A 16178-nucleotide genomic window follows, 5' to 3' on the forward strand; every position below is an offset into this window, starting at 1 on the left:
TAATCAAAGAATGGGTGCAACCCGCTCCCCTCCACAAATAAATCAAGAGTTCAGAAACCATCCCAACCGACATCAATCACCTGAGAGGTATCAAAATAGATCCAATCAGGGGGAAAACAACCAATATCGACCTAGGCCACAGAAAGAGGATCCTAGAGAGATGGAAAGGTTCCAGTGCCTTGAGGCCCAAGTGAAAATATTAGCTGAGCAAATAGGAAAGCTCTATACAGCGCAAAAACAACCTTCCAAAGAGGGGGCTGATGGCCATAGCAATGACCGGGGGGCTTCCGAAAAGTGACTAAGTACTCATGATAATCGCAGTGCCAAAATGACAGATTGCTCTGATATAATTTTGCATAACAACTCTGAGGTGACTAATGGATTAAAAATGAAAGTACCAGTAAATGAAATTGTGATAGAAAGTGCAAATACTTCTAAAAAAGAGGTACGGTTTAACTTAGAGCTAAATAAAACAGTAAAGATTTGCACAAATGAAAAAGAAACATTAGGAATTCCAAAAGAACAAAGGGACAGATTTAAGAAAAATGACTCATGCATGGGGAATACCAGTGAACAGGGAGTAAGTGGGGATGCCATAGCTCCTTCCCTGGGCAAGCAAAACAATGACCAAACACAGACAGAAAAAGGAAATACTCACAAGGAGGGTACAAGTCAATCACCTGAAGAATTCTTTGAGCCACATATTTTTGAAGAGGCTGAAAGGGCTGGTATTACACTAAATGATCACAAATGCACAGAATTAAAAAATGACAAATTGCTGAATGATGTTGTTACACATGTTCAGTTGGAAGGTTGTAATGTGGTCTCTGATGTTACCCAGATGGATGGGCGAACAGTGGCCACACTCCAAAAAACCTCTGAACATGGAGAAATGAATAAAATATCTCGCACAGAAATGGGTAAAAAGGAGGGAAAAATGTCTTTTCATTTACCAATGTGCTTAGCCAAAAGTGAAAAAGATCTGAGAAAGGTGAGCCCTGAAATCAGTAAGAATTCACATTTCTTATGTGTATTAGAGGAAGTTGAGGACAGATATTATGCACCCATCACTGTAGAAGAAAAATGCCACACCTTCGCTATGATTGACACTGGCGCACAGGCCACAATCATGTCCAAGGAGCTGGTAAAGAGTATCAATGAAGGGAGGCCTCCACAGAGTCAGATCACAGTGAAGGAAAATCAAGGCCCAGTGCATAACTTTAATGGGGAGGAGGTGCCCATCATAGGTGTAACTGAGGTTGACATAAAAATAGGAAAGCACAGAATGAAACAAGAGGTATTGATCACATCTATTTGTGAAATTCCATTTCTGATGGGGACAGATTGCCTGAAAAGATTGTCTCCTCTCATAGATGGGGTGAATGGAGTGCTGTGGTCCTTAACCAAAAAACCATTGAGGCCTAAGAAACTAAAATCAAAAAACAGCAATATAAAAGAATGTCACACCGTTGCCAAAACAAATGATGCTGTGGAGGTATATCTCCAGAATAGCTGCATACCTAGTGTCACTGTTATATTAATGTGTCAAGACAAAGATCAGAGCGACAATGAAAAACTACCTGTACAAATATACTTGGACCCAAGGAAAGATTGGCAGACTGCCATAGATGAGCACACATTACGTTTCTATTTAAAAGAGAAAACATGCAAACAGAATATTGTTCCTAAAACAGATTCAGAAAAACACATTACCACTCTGGCAGAAATACACATGGAAGATGAGCAACCATGGGTTCATGTTGGTATAAATGATTATCTTAAAACAATAAAAGCCACTTTAGCACTTGAACATGAAAGGAGTTTCATTAATGAGAAATTGTTGCAAAAAATTATGGAGAGGGAAGAAATCCCGAAATTTAGGATTAAAAACCAATATGTTTCTGGGTTGGACAGTCCAGACTTTGAAAACCGAATTGCAGGCAGATGCATGCTTAAAATTAGCATTGGTCAGAAAACAATTTACCATAATATATGGATAGTGAGTGGAGCACAAAATGAATTTTACATGGGCAATGACATCATGCACAGAATGTGTATGGTGTTAGATTTCCTTAATCAAAAAATATGGTCACGCCTAGGTGGTCCGGCACCTGAATTTGAAGACAAAAGAAGGGCTTATCATTGTGCACAACTGGTTCCTTATGCAGTCGAATTACAAATGAGGAAAAATACTATTATTCCTGCATTCACAAAACAGTTTGCAATAACACTGAAATGCAAAAATGGACAGCAGATGAAAGGCTCTGATGCATTTGTATGCCTGAATGAATCCATAAAACAGCAAGGCCTGGATTATGAATACATTCCATTGGTAGACATTGGTGAGGGATCTGTAAAAATCATGGTAAATAATAAAGGTTGTCAGGATATTCATTTAGAGGAAAACTCCCCATTAGGAATGGCCATACAAAAATCACATTATACGGCAGATTTAAATAACATGGTGATTGGGAATATTCCTGAAAAATATGTAGATGCCAAGGGCGAGTTGCCAGAACACCTGGACTCTCAGCCCAAAGGAATATTTAAAATTCATTCTGTGTATCCTTATGATTCAAATGAGACAGTGTGCTGCCATCAAGAGGATTGCATAATATTTAATTTAAATGAAAATGAAACAGGAAATCAGCCCATTGAAGTGGAAGCTGATATGCCAAAATATTTAAAAATGGCAGCTCTACAAAAAGATACAGCCACACAGTTAGAGGAAAGCGCTGAGATTCCTTTACCAGAAGAGTTTCCAGAATTTTCCAGAATGGTAGAAGAGCAGATCTCCTTAGCGGATGCATGTGACAGCGATGAGGATCAAAACAATCTGAGGGAAATATTTATGGAGTTTAAGGATGTATTTGCAAAAGATGCTTATGATTGTGGTTTAACTGATTTACATGTGGCCACACTACCAGAAGGTTGTAGCAGAAATCCAGTGTTTGTACGCCAGTATAGACTACCGCTGGCATGTTTAGAATCATTGGCAGAGATTATTAAAAATTTAGAATCACGGGGAATAATCAGGCCCATTCATAGCACATCCAATACGCCTATTTTAGGTGTGTTAAAGCCAAATGGTCAATGGCGGCTGTGTGCAGACTTAAGAGAGTTAAATAAAAGAATACCAGTATCTAGATGGCCACTACCATTCATTGATCAGGGCCTAGCTCAGATACATGGTTCAAATGTATTTACCACGTTAGATCTCACCTCTGGATATTGGTGTGTGCCATTGGCAGAGGAGATACAACACTTATTTTCCTTTACATTTGACAGGACTCAATATGCCTGGCTGAGAGCTCCGTTCGGGTACATCAATAGTGGGAGTGAATTTGGCATATTTTTGAGAAAGGCCATGCCGGATGCAGCGGAAAGAGGAACAATAGTTTATGTGGATGATGTCCTGATAAAAAATGAAAGCCTTAAAAGCCATTTTGATGAAATAAGACATATACTTGGCCAATTGCAGAAAGCAGGCGCCAAAGTATCTTTGCAAAAAGCACAATGGTGCAAGAAAAAAGTGAACTTTCTAGGGCATGAAGTGACTGAACGTGGGCTAAATCCACAAAGGAAGAAAATAGAGGCCATACAAAGATTAAAAGATCCTAAAAATGTGAAAGGAGTAAAAAGTTTATTAGGGATGACAGGCTATAACAGAAAGTTCATTGAGAATTATGCAGAAATCACTCAACCATTAACTAAACTGCTTAAACTAAATACTCCCTGGAGATGGGAAAGAGAGCAGTCTGATGCAGTGGCTAGATTGAAGGAATGTCTTGTAAAGGCACCATGTTTAGCATACCCCATAAAGGACAGGGATTTCTTCATAGAAATAGGTTTTTTTGAACATTGTATGTCAGCAGTGTTATCACAAAAACACGATTTGAATCACAAAACCATTGCATATGCAAGTAAGGCATTTTCCCAAGTTGAAATGAAATTTAATGAATGTGAAAAGGCCCTATTAACCACTGTGTGGGCGCTACAACATTTCCGCCCCATTGTTCAGGGAGAAAAGGTGATTATTGAAACAAATCATCAACCTTTGCAATTTTTAGAGAGTAAAAGAATTAGATCAGGCAATCTAGCGCAATCCAGAATCACTTCATGGACGCTGGCATTACAAGGTTTTCCCGTAGAAGTGAGATATGGACAAAATAAAAAGAGCCCAATTGCTCAAGGGTTAGCTGACTTACATGACTGTGCAGCTGAACAAATACCAAATGAAATGGAAGTGGAAACTAGTTTGCAGGAATTTGAACAATCATCACACAAAGCTTTTGATGAAAAAACATGCAAGGATTTGCCAACTGTATATGTGGATGGTTGTGCTTTTCACATTGAAAATGACAGTAATAAACAGTTAGTGGCAGGAATAGGAAATGTCTGGTTGAAATGTGAAGGCGTCCCCAGTATAGGGATGAGGATTGGAGATAGGAGCAGTCAGGTGGCGGAATTGGCAGCCATTTATAAAGCAATTGCTACTGCAGTTGATAAAAAGTTCAGTGAAATTGTCCTGGTGACTGATTCTGACTATGCACGGAATAGCTTTGTGGAGTATTTGCCTGGTTGGAAAGCAAGAGGCATGGTTACATACAACAAAAAGCCACTTAAACATGGAAAAATGATACAAGCCATAGACAAATTGGTGTCAGAAAATAATTTAACAATATACTGGAGAAAAATTCGTGGGCATTTAAAAACACCAGGAGAGGATAAGGAGGGAAATGATAAGGCAGACCATCTGGCTAAGATTGGGGCTGTGATGGGAGAATTGCTACATATTGATTATTTAATGGGTGAAATACAAATTGATGCAGTGACACGTTCTAAAGCACCAAAGGAGATAGATCAACCGGTGGTGCAGTGGAGTCATGACACGCCAGACCAAGATTTGATTGAGGCACAAAAGAATGATCAAATTTTGGGAATCTATTATAATCATTTGATAGATCCTGAACAAAATCCTTTAACAGAAAAAGATTGTATGGGAAAAGAAGAGTTGAGGGTGTTATTAAAGAACAAAACACGAATTAGATTACAGAATGGGCTCATGATTAGAGAGTCCATAACAGGGCAAATACAGTGGGTAGTACCCCTTTCATTCAGAGGACTAATGCTACACCATGCACATGATGCCATAACTGCAGGCCATAGAGGTTCACAAAAGACATTAGAAATACTAAAAGATTATGCTTACTGGCCACATATGTCCCAAGATGTGGAATTATATACTAGAGGATGTCTAGTATGCGCCCAATTTAAACCTGCTTCACCAATGCATAGAGCACCATTGATGAAAAGAGGCCTAACTCTCCCATGGTCAGATTTGCAAATAGACTATGTAGGTCCTTTAAAAAGGTCGAGCAGGGGACACCGTTATATTTTGAGTGTGGTATGTTTGATGTCAAAGTGGATTGAGTGCATTCCTGCACCAGATTGTAGTGCGCAAACAGCAGCCACATTGCTGGTGAACCATGTGTTCTCAAGGTTTGGGTTGCCACAAAGAATTGAGTTAGACAGAGGAAGTCATTTCACAAGTACTCTAATGAGTAAGGTATGGCAAATACTAGGTGTAAAAAGGAAACTACATATCGCATATCGGGCGGCGTCTTCAGGTACAGTTGAAAGAAGCAATAGGTCTGTTGTGGATATTTTAAAGAAATTTGTGGCAGAAGCAGGTTCCAGCTGGGATTTACGTTTACCGTTGGTTCTGATGGCAATCAGGTCGACTCCTGCCCATGAGGTCTTAACAGGTAGGAAAATGGTGTTACCACAACACCTACTATACAGAACACATGAGCAAACCCTTGTGAGTGCATCCACAGTTCATGAATATATTGATGAACTGAGGAGACATTTGCAACATGCATTTGCTTTTGTGCAGAGAAATCTGGAAAGAGCTGCTGACAGTGCAAAGTCATATTATGATAAAAAGACATCAGTAAAGGAATACCGTGTAGGGGATCAGGTGTACAAGTTTCATTTTGGAAAAAGTAAACAGAAAAATTCTAAATTTCTAGCAGCCTGGCAGGGGCCATTTCGAATTATAGATAAGGTCTCTCCTGTAGTGTATAAAATTTTGAAAAATGAAGGTGAAACAGCAATAGAGCAGTTTGTCCATGTAAATCAAATCAAACCATGCCATCCCAGACATGAGATCAGGCGGCTTGAGCATGTAGAAACAGATAAAATCCCTTGAACACAAAAAGAGAAAATAAATGGGTACAATCAGGAGGCAGTGACAAAGAAGTTAAAAAGTTGATTGTTATGATGGCACATAAACACTGTAGTATATGTAAAATATAATATAAAATAAATATAAATAAATAAATAAATAAATAAATGCACATATAATGGAAGCTCATGGTTGGTGTGCAGAGAGAAAGTGTGTTAAATATTGAATATCTGCTTGTTTTCTTTTAACTTGTGTTTAATTTCAGAAAAAAAAAATGAAATATTTTTACCAAGCATGTTTTATTTTTGGCAAAAGGATGAAGTTAGTATTGTGCTATGTACTTAATCTGTTTATTTTCTATTTTGATTTAGACAATTAACATTATTTGATCGGAGGTTCCGAGATCAGAGCCCACGGGAGAGACGATGGAGTCCTGGAGTCCCCTGGATGAAGACCAAAAGATGCCTGCCTCCAGGTGGAGGTGAAGACAAAATAACCGGAATGCCAAAAGAGATGACTGCTGTGGATTCAAGATTGCCAAGATGAAAGAATACTCGAATGAACCGAATAACATCGCTGGTCGGGACATACCAAAAGAGACAAAACAAAAGTTCCGGCATATGAAGTTCCACGTATTTATTATTTTAATTATTTATTTTAATTTGTTATATTAATTATTTGTTTTAGTTAGTTGTTTTATTTCGTTGTTTTTAATTGACTTGGAAAATTTAAACTTAAAGTAATGCCACTTCCACTGAGAAGGCAAATGTGGAACATTTTATGAACTGATGGACTCAGATGAAATGTTGATTGCAAATTTTCATTGATGCACATGAATATTCATTTTGTTGGATTGCTATATTGTAAAAAAAAAAAAAAAGAATAAGTTGTTTTTAGGAATTGGCTTGGATTATAGCCAAGTTCTAAAAACAAAAGGAGGGTATATGTAAGGATATTTAGCAAACAGCACAGAGTACAGCACTACTGCACAAGTAGCACATTTTTTTTGCAGCACCACCACCACAAGGGTGCGGTGCATTGCTATATGGGTTAGCAGATTAACAAGGAAAGACAGGCTATTCAGTCAAAAACGATTTTAACATATAAGATGCAAATCTATTTTTACAGTTAAAAGCACACGTGCTCATTTAAAAATGCACACTATTTTTCACCTGAAATGCCTATGGTGCGAGAGACACATTTGAAAATTAACAGCTAACCTATTAACCATTAACCTGACTAATAAAACCTTATTTAATATAACCCACTAATAAAATGTGTTCTCCACTGCAGAATTAGGCATACTCTGAAAACCATTTAAATGTGTGTGCAGATTTTTTTTTCTTCTCTTCTCTGCCTGATTCTCCGTGTTTTTGTGCACAGTAACTGCAGGAAGAAGGAAGTCAGATTTGCAACAATTGCAAATGTATAAGCGAAGCTATTGTTGAAGAGTAGGAGGATGAGAGATGATGGATTTCATTGGGACACGTCATACAGAGGGCTGAGAGGAAAGTTTTAGTGGGCAGTAACGGGGAAAATTCCAGGCAGACATTTTTCTGCACTACTGGGGAGAAGACCTGGCTGTGGGGCTCCTGACTGAATGCAGATTCCTGTGTCCTGCTGCAGTCGAGATTGGGGAGAGCTGAAAGAAAAACCTTTCCACTGGCTGAGGCGTTCCTATCTGAAAAAGCTGAGAATTCCAGGCAATGACCCCGGTTTGAGAAGGAAAGGCGATCCTTTTACTGGGGTTAATCTTCAAGGGAGCTACATTCAGAAAGAGAACAGCTGAAGAAAACTCAGATAAGGTAATTACATAAGCGTGGGAGCCGTGTGTGTGCACGAAAATATGCAGTCAGTGTAGGATTCCTGTGCGTGTCTTAATCAAATACCAATGTTGCAATTTGAGTTCTGTTCTCCGCCACGCTCTTTGCAGTGTGTCATAGACAATGCTTTGACTGTACCATTTTATTTCTGTAAAGAATGAGGTCGTGTTTAAATACAACTTTTATAATACAGAAAAATATTTGAAAACAGACGGGTGATGTTTATTGTTTACCATTACAATGCTGATGATGTGGGGAGATTTTTAAACAGTGCAATGGTCATTTTAAGACAGATGTGTGCATGTCAGAATCAGTATGAATAATTGTGAGTGACTGTAGCATAGCTCGTTGGAGGTACATGAGCCAACGGGAAGAGAGACTCTCTGAACATAGCTCCCTACCGTATATAAGGTAGTGGAAATTACCACAAGACTACCATATATAGCTCTCTGTCGTAAATAAGTCAGTGAGTTCGCCCATGGTGGCACACCAACACTATCACTGGAAAATGTGGTATTCCTAGAATGCAGGTCTGAGGTCTCTCTAGTGATCACACGAAAAATCTAAGCAAAGATAAGGGATTCTGGACATTGGGGCCACAAATAAAACAAGGGAATTATGCTCACCAAAATACCACCAACCACGTATACCAAATATGCAGGTCTGGGTGCTGAAATAATGCATGTCCATTGTATTATTGTTGCACATGGCCAAATCTGAATACAAAGAGTGATTATTGCTAAGTTATTTTTCGGCGGTAATAAAATACCGTCAGGCCCCAAATCTCCACAAAATACCCTACAGTACACACTGGTGCCAAGAAACAGCCAGCCCTCACATCATGGAAATCCAACCCATCTCCCACCTCTCTAGATGCGTACAAATCACTCACCTCTCAGTACAAAAAAGAAATCACCACAGCCAAATCCTCATCATACAACTCCAGAATAGACAACGCTAAATCTGAGTCAAAGGAATTGTTCGCTATCTATAAAGAGCTTGCATGCCACCAACAAACACCCAAGAAACAGTAAAAGATGAAGCAAGGTGCAACACCATTCAAAAGGCCATGTTAAATAAAATAACACCCTCCAAGAAAAAATAAAAGCCCACCTCAAGGCATTCCCGAAAACCAACTCACACCCTACAGCAAAACACCACTCTGACAAATAAGGCAACCAACTATTCTCATTCAGAGAAGTGACTGAAACAGAGGTCTTCGCACTCATGAAAGGAATCTAACCCTCCTCCTGTAAGAGGGACACTTGACCTGAATCCCTGATTAAAGATTGCACAGAACCTCTAGCCCCATTTCTAAGTGCTTTCATCAATACATCACTATCTTCAGGTGTTGTTCCCCATTCCCTCAAAGAATTCTGGGTTTGTTGCTTCTAAAAAAAACATTACTTGACCCAGACCAACCAAACAACTATAGACTGATAACCACCGTCCCTTTTTTACTGAAAATATTAGATAAGGTAGCATACCAATTTAATCAACAATGCCTAGAAAAATATCCTTGGCAAAAAGCAATCAGGCTTCCGACCACGCCACAGGACTGAGACAGCCCTACTAGATTTAAAAATGCAGATACAGCAAACAATGGACCAAGGGAAGCCAGCACTGCTCCTGTTCCTGGACCTCTCTGCTGCATTCGATCTTGTGGATCACAAGATCCTCTGCAAACATCTCAAAGATGCTGCACAATTCTCCCAACAAGTCACATCATGGATCACCTTCTTCCTCGAAGGAAGACTCATGAGAGCTTCTCCGACCAGGACTGTGCGACCGCTACCCCTATCCACTGCGGAGTCCCCCAGGTATCCTGCACTTCACCCACCCTCTACAATATGTTCACCCTCCCTCTTTTCAACAACCTTGAAGATCACGGCACAGCATACACTATGTTGATGACACTCAGGTCCTTTTCCCACTAACTGGCTCTTGTGAACAAGATGCAGCCACACTCAACAATATCTGCTCTATCATCCAGGCCTGGTCTTTGTCTCAATGGACATCAGACAGAAACACTACTAGTAGGTCCCAAACAAGTCCTCAGCAAACTGGATAGCAAGTATGCATCATTCAACGTTGACAATACGGCCATCCCCACTGCAACAGCTGCCAATACTCTAGGGGTATACCTAGATGCCAAACTTTCCATGTCACGACAAGTGAACGTGATGGCATCCTCCACGGCACTAACAATTAAAATCATTAATGCTGTCAAACCCTGCCTGTCCCCTAAAAACTGCCTAGCCATTGCAAGGGCCACAGTGGGAGTCAAGTTAGACTACTGCAACGTCCTATTCCTAGGCACATCCTCCAAAAACCTGATGAAGCCACAAACTACACAAAACAACACACTAAGAGCAGCCCTCTGAATTCCCAAGAGAGAGCACAACTCTCAGGCTAGACGTAATGCCCACTGAAAGAGTGCATTCTTTTCAAATCTCTTTCCTTCACACATGGATGTCTAACCCAAACACCGCCGCCTTACCTGTCAGAAGTTATCCACAGGGCCGCCTCTAACAGACTGAAACGGACCTAACACTGCAACCAACTCATGGTCCCTACTTACAAAAGACTCAAAGCAGGAGGTTCGAGCTTGTCCGTCCTAGCACCCAAGAACTGGAATGCGCTACCACCAGCCCTAAAGAAAGAACCCTCAATCTCCTCATTCCACAGGGCACTCAAAACACAACTCTTCCACTAGACTCCCCCCCTAAATGGTGGACCCACAAACACTGCTACTTCTGAATGTAACGCTTCCATGGAGCCTGACCTACAATGGCTCACTAGCCTGAAATGAGTATGCTGTATCTCACTATGTAACTGTTTTGACTGTCCCACTATGTAAAATGTATGTTCTGTCCAAGCTAAGTATCCTGTTACAGCGCTACGATGCCTTTGGGCCGCTGGTGCTTTATAAATCCAAATAAATAAATAAATAAATAAAAATAAATTAATAAACACTTTTAAATAAGCTTGGTAGAGCACCAGAGGTGAGCTGAAATGCGTGCACTTCCATATGCTGTACTTCATTGCACTTGTTGCCCATTACAGAGTGACATGCCACTATTTGCGTTTGTAATGGTTTGCCCCTGATCACACCCTTTCCTTAGTGAGTGCAGTAAGATATTGCGAAATGAACGGATTTCCTTAGCATCACACATTAGCAATATGGACAATGGGCCTCATTACGAGTAGGGTGGTAAGGGATACCGGGCACCGGTAAGGAGACCGGTGCCGGTAATCTCTTACCGCCCTGCTACGAGTTTGCTTAACGGGTCCCTCCTTTAACGCCTGGTCTGACCAGACATTATGGACGGGACCCGTTAAGGGACTTCAGAGCTAATAACGGTACCGCAATTTGCGGTACCGTTATTAGCACCTTCCCTATTCCCATTGAGCCCTATGGGGGCTCAAATGTGAATGGGGAATGGCTTTTTCAATGGGGACTTACGGGGCCCGCAAAGGTCGGACTACACTGGTAAGTCCCCATAGAACCATACCGGTGCCGGACCCATCATTGGAGGCAGTCAATGAGCAAATAGTGCCATGACTACCTCCAATCTCGGAATGAGGCCCAATGTACGCAGCTACCCACATAGAATTGATTCTCGGATAGCTCCTCAGGCAACTAGCTGCTGTGGTGAGTGCAGGCAGGCTCAATTGGGGATGGGGAGTGGATTGTAGATGATTTTAGGATTTTTGCATTGGGTGTACTATGCTGTGTTGTGTGTGCCAAGCCCCTAGTGCCTTGGGCGCATGGCCAGAAGCCTTGCACCGAAGAGTATGCCCACAGGTTGCAAGTAGGTTTCACACTGTTGGCTTGTGTGTGTCGTTTGTGCGCAGTGTACTCATTGTTGGTTGCATGGGTGTGGTGATTGTTAGCATTTCCTACAGTTTTCGGTCCATGTCTGGAAGTGATGGAGTCAATAGTCCTGCAGTGTGTCCACTGGGTGAAGTGTTGTAATAATGTGTGTATAGAAGTGGATAGGGTTCCAGTGGATGGTTTATGTGTTTGGGTTGTGCCCATTGGCCAGATGACTGAGTACTTTACTGTATTATGATGTATTGGTTGTCAGTACTTAATACAGTCTTGGGTGCAGGGGCAATGCTCTGAAGATTTTGTGCTTTGGTTGGAAGAATTATAATAGTATGTGAACAGAAGTGGGTAGGGGTGCCGGAGGCTGTGTTATGTTTATGGGTTCTGCTAACTGGCTAGATGTTTCCATACATGAATGTATTATGTTGCAGGGGTTCGGTTGGGGTGCCCGTGGCTGTGTTCCGTTTGTGGGTGGTGGCAACTGGCCAGATGTTCACATGCATGGCTGCATTATGTTGCTGTGGTTGTGGCCAAGGCCTAGCCTCTTGGATGCATGGCAACGCGTTACGATTTCACTGTGCATTTCCAAATGTCAGTAGTGTAGTTACATAGAAGTTACTATGACGTACATGCTGCACTGAATTCACAGATGATACAATACATAAATGTACACTTACAGCCCCTACGTACATTTTATATGTGCAGTGTCTTACTAAGCAACGGTGTACATTGGCAGACTGTGTGTGCAATGGCTCTGCATAAGTGGGTGGCAGGGCCATTTTACGCAGTTTGTTGTCTTTCAGCACAGAGATATTTGGGGCTCTCGTTCATCAAACAAAAGGAATTACTTAACCTTTCTTAAAACATTGTAAGGGGGGTATGGTTTTCAAATTGTGTCTCCATTACACATTAAAAAAGAAAAGCCGAAGTATGACATTTTAAGGAGTACAGCAGACTTTCAAATATGGTTGCTGAGTTGTGCACCATGTGCTTCACTCTATTGTGTGTTCTATACCTTACAGTCAAATGGTGTATATAACAACAAAGATGAACTAATGCCCTAAATGGTGCCAGTTGCATGCAGGGAGGCAAATCTCACAGAACATAGGACAGTTACGTAAGACACATGGATGCATTTTTGTGTTTGGGTTGTTGTGATTGTGCAGATTATTGGCCCGGTTACTGTACTATAGTGCATTGAATGTGTCCATTATTACAGGCTTGGGTGAAAAGGGCATTCAGCAAAGAGGTTGTCTATAGGGTGGAAGTAACGTAATATAATATGAACTGAAGTGGCTAAGGGGTAGGTGGCTGTGTTATGTGTCGGGTTTGTGGTAAGTGAATAGATGTTTCTAAGCATGGTTGTACTGTGCTGTGGTAGTTGTGGCCAGAGTCTACAATATTGTGTGCATGGCTGGAGCCCGTACACTGTACGGTGTGTATTGAAGCATGTAGGCCGTGGGCACAAGCAGCACAGTGTAATATAGCTGTACATTGAACATTGTGCCATTGGTATGTGGATTGCAGAAATATGTGTACACATTAAACTTTGCAAATCGTAAAGAAGTATGACACCAATAATTTCATACTTACTGTTTCTATTGTGGAGGGCCTGTGTAGTTTTTGTGTATGGGATGTGAAATGTTGTAGTAATCATTGCTTCATTATCTGTGGAAAAAGAGAGCAAAACATGTTAGAGCAGGTATTTCGTTACTTTGCAGTTCATTACATTGTAGATATTTTTACACATTGTGGACCCTCATAATTACTACTTCATAAGCACTATGCTTTAAACAAGTGTACTGTGCAATGTGAGCAGTTCCTGTGTTTCTTTCCATAATCATCGGGGCTGTGGGGAAAAAGAAATTCCATGCTGGATTAAACAAAAACTTCCAAATTTATTTGCTGTTATGTTGCACAGTCCATTAAATTAACATTTGCACTGATTAAAGCAATGTTTAAGGTTCACTGTTGCGTTAGGAGGAATTGCAATGGTGTATGATTTCTGTTTTGTACGTGTTGGTAGTATGGTTGCAGTTATATATCAGTTGGTGTATTCTAACTGTTTACCTGCTTCCTTTTTTTAGCACTATTTATTTATGCGCTTGGTTGCTGCTGATGGTTTGCAAGTATTCTTCCATTGCACTGTGCTACTGCTGAATTGTGAGGTCAGTTATGTACCTGTTGGCGTACTGTAACTGTTCATAGTTTGGAAGTATTTGAGGATATGTTTGTAGCACAGTGATTGCTGAAGGTTAACTTGGGCAGTTTCAATGCTGCAAGTACTATTGAAGTATTCTGGTTGCAGTTAGATACCGGTTGGCCTATTCTAACTCTTTATATATTCCCATTTTTATAGGGTACGTTTAGGAGCTTGTGCAATCCTGTTGGTAGTTTCACATATTTCCACATTCTGAAGTGGTGGTGCACCATTATGGGTTTACTTAATGATATTTGATTTTTGTTTTGAATTTGTATGGGCATTGTTAGGCAGGTGGTGACTCATTTGCGTAGTTGGTGTTTCAGAGGTTACTGGGGATAGTTTTGAACCCTCATACTTAGTAGTTTTTCTTTTACGTATCATGTAGGAAACAATATTAGTGTAATTTGTGTACACTTATTGTTTCTCTCAGTGTAATCATTGAGTTAATTGGGGAAAGAAATTGTAGACAGACACATTGATGTATTTGTTGGTTAGTTACTGTATGGTAAATTGGTCTAGTTCGACAGTGTAGAAGGTATTTCTTTTGTGTGCAATAATGTAGGTACTGGTGGGTGTTTGGAAGTAGGGTATTCTAATTTTGTACATCAATGAGTACATTTTGGCTTCAGGAATATTAAGTAGGCATTTGCAAGACTTGCTGGTAATCTCTTGGAGTAATGGTAGTATCATTGCATTCCAACAATGGCCATTGCTTTCTAATGTATGCAGTATCGTGACCTGCACTGGTTGTGTCATCTGTGTTGTAGATTATGGCTACTGTTGTGAAGGTGTTCTTGCCAAGTGATACCTGTCCATGTGTGAAGGTAGAAAGTTTGCAGTTATTTTTGGTTCCATCTGCATTGTATCTTAAAAGCATTAATATTACATATTGACTATGTGATTGTATATGTAACGTCGAACGATTATCGGAATTGCAAGAAGTACACAATATGCTATGGTTTGCATTTTGTACCAGTTGCTGAAATGGAATGGAATCACAGTTAGGTATTGATACATAGACAAAGCGCCAATTAAGTTCTTGTTTCTGAATGAAATGGTTGCAGAGAGTGCATGTATGTTTCGACATGTAGGAAATTTGAAATATTTCATTTATGGGTATGCTTTGCTTTCCAGTATTTGTAGTAGATACATTAGAACTTTCTGTGGATCTTCTTGTATGTTTAATGTGAATGTCACCTTTCCAGCACAGTAGTCCAGTTCCTGCATTATTCCTGAGACACTGGCCCTCATTACGACCCTGGCGGAAAGTGACTGACCGGACCGCCACAGCGTAAATAGCGTTTCCGCCATTGCACGATGGAGCAAAGTGCGGCCCATTCCGACCCATCGGGCACGAGCACCACGCCATGGCGGAAGTGCAAAGTCCGCGATGGCGGAAATGACCCCAAAACGGCCCACACCGCCGCCGTACGGTGCCCTAGGTGCAATACCGCCACCCATCATAGCGGACACCGCAGTGAGCGCCAACCGGAAAGTACGGCGACCGTAAATATACGGAAACGGAAGTAAAAACATGGGCCCGGAACGGGAAACAACACCCCGTACACCTATAAAACCACAAAATACACACAACCACTAAAAACACCACCCTGAGACACATCCCAACCCGTCATCCACCCTAGTGAAACCAAGAAAAATGGGAAAAGTAGCGAAGAAAGCGTGCGACCGCAAGCGGCAGGTCCACTTCTCCCGTGAGGAACTCACCGTACTCACAGAGACCCTCCAGGAGAATGCCGCCGCCGTCTTCTCCACGCAAATGACCAGGACGGCACTTGCGAACAAGAAGGCCATATGGGCCCTGGTGGCACAGCGGGTAAGTGCGGTGGGGACCGCACCCCGCAACCCACAGCAATGCAGGAAGCGGTGGGACGACCTGCGGATACGCGTCCGTAGCATACTTTCTGCCAACCGCAACATTGCCACAGCCACCGGGGGAGGGTCGGAATCACCCATCAAGTTGACCCCCTCGGAAGAAATCTGTGCCTCCACCATTGGAATGGAGAGCATAGAGGGAGTCGGAGGGATGGAGAAAGGAGTGCAGACATCCGGAGAATCAGGTAGGTGGCCCAAATAAAACCATGCCAAATCCACAATGTCCAATCATGTGAC

The sequence above is a fragment of the Ambystoma mexicanum genome, chromosome 2q (assembly GCF_040938575.1).
Source record: "Ambystoma mexicanum isolate Mex_15411 chromosome 2q, UKY_AmexF1_1, whole genome shotgun sequence".
Taxonomy (NCBI): domain Eukaryota; kingdom Metazoa; phylum Chordata; class Amphibia; order Caudata; family Ambystomatidae; genus Ambystoma; species Ambystoma mexicanum.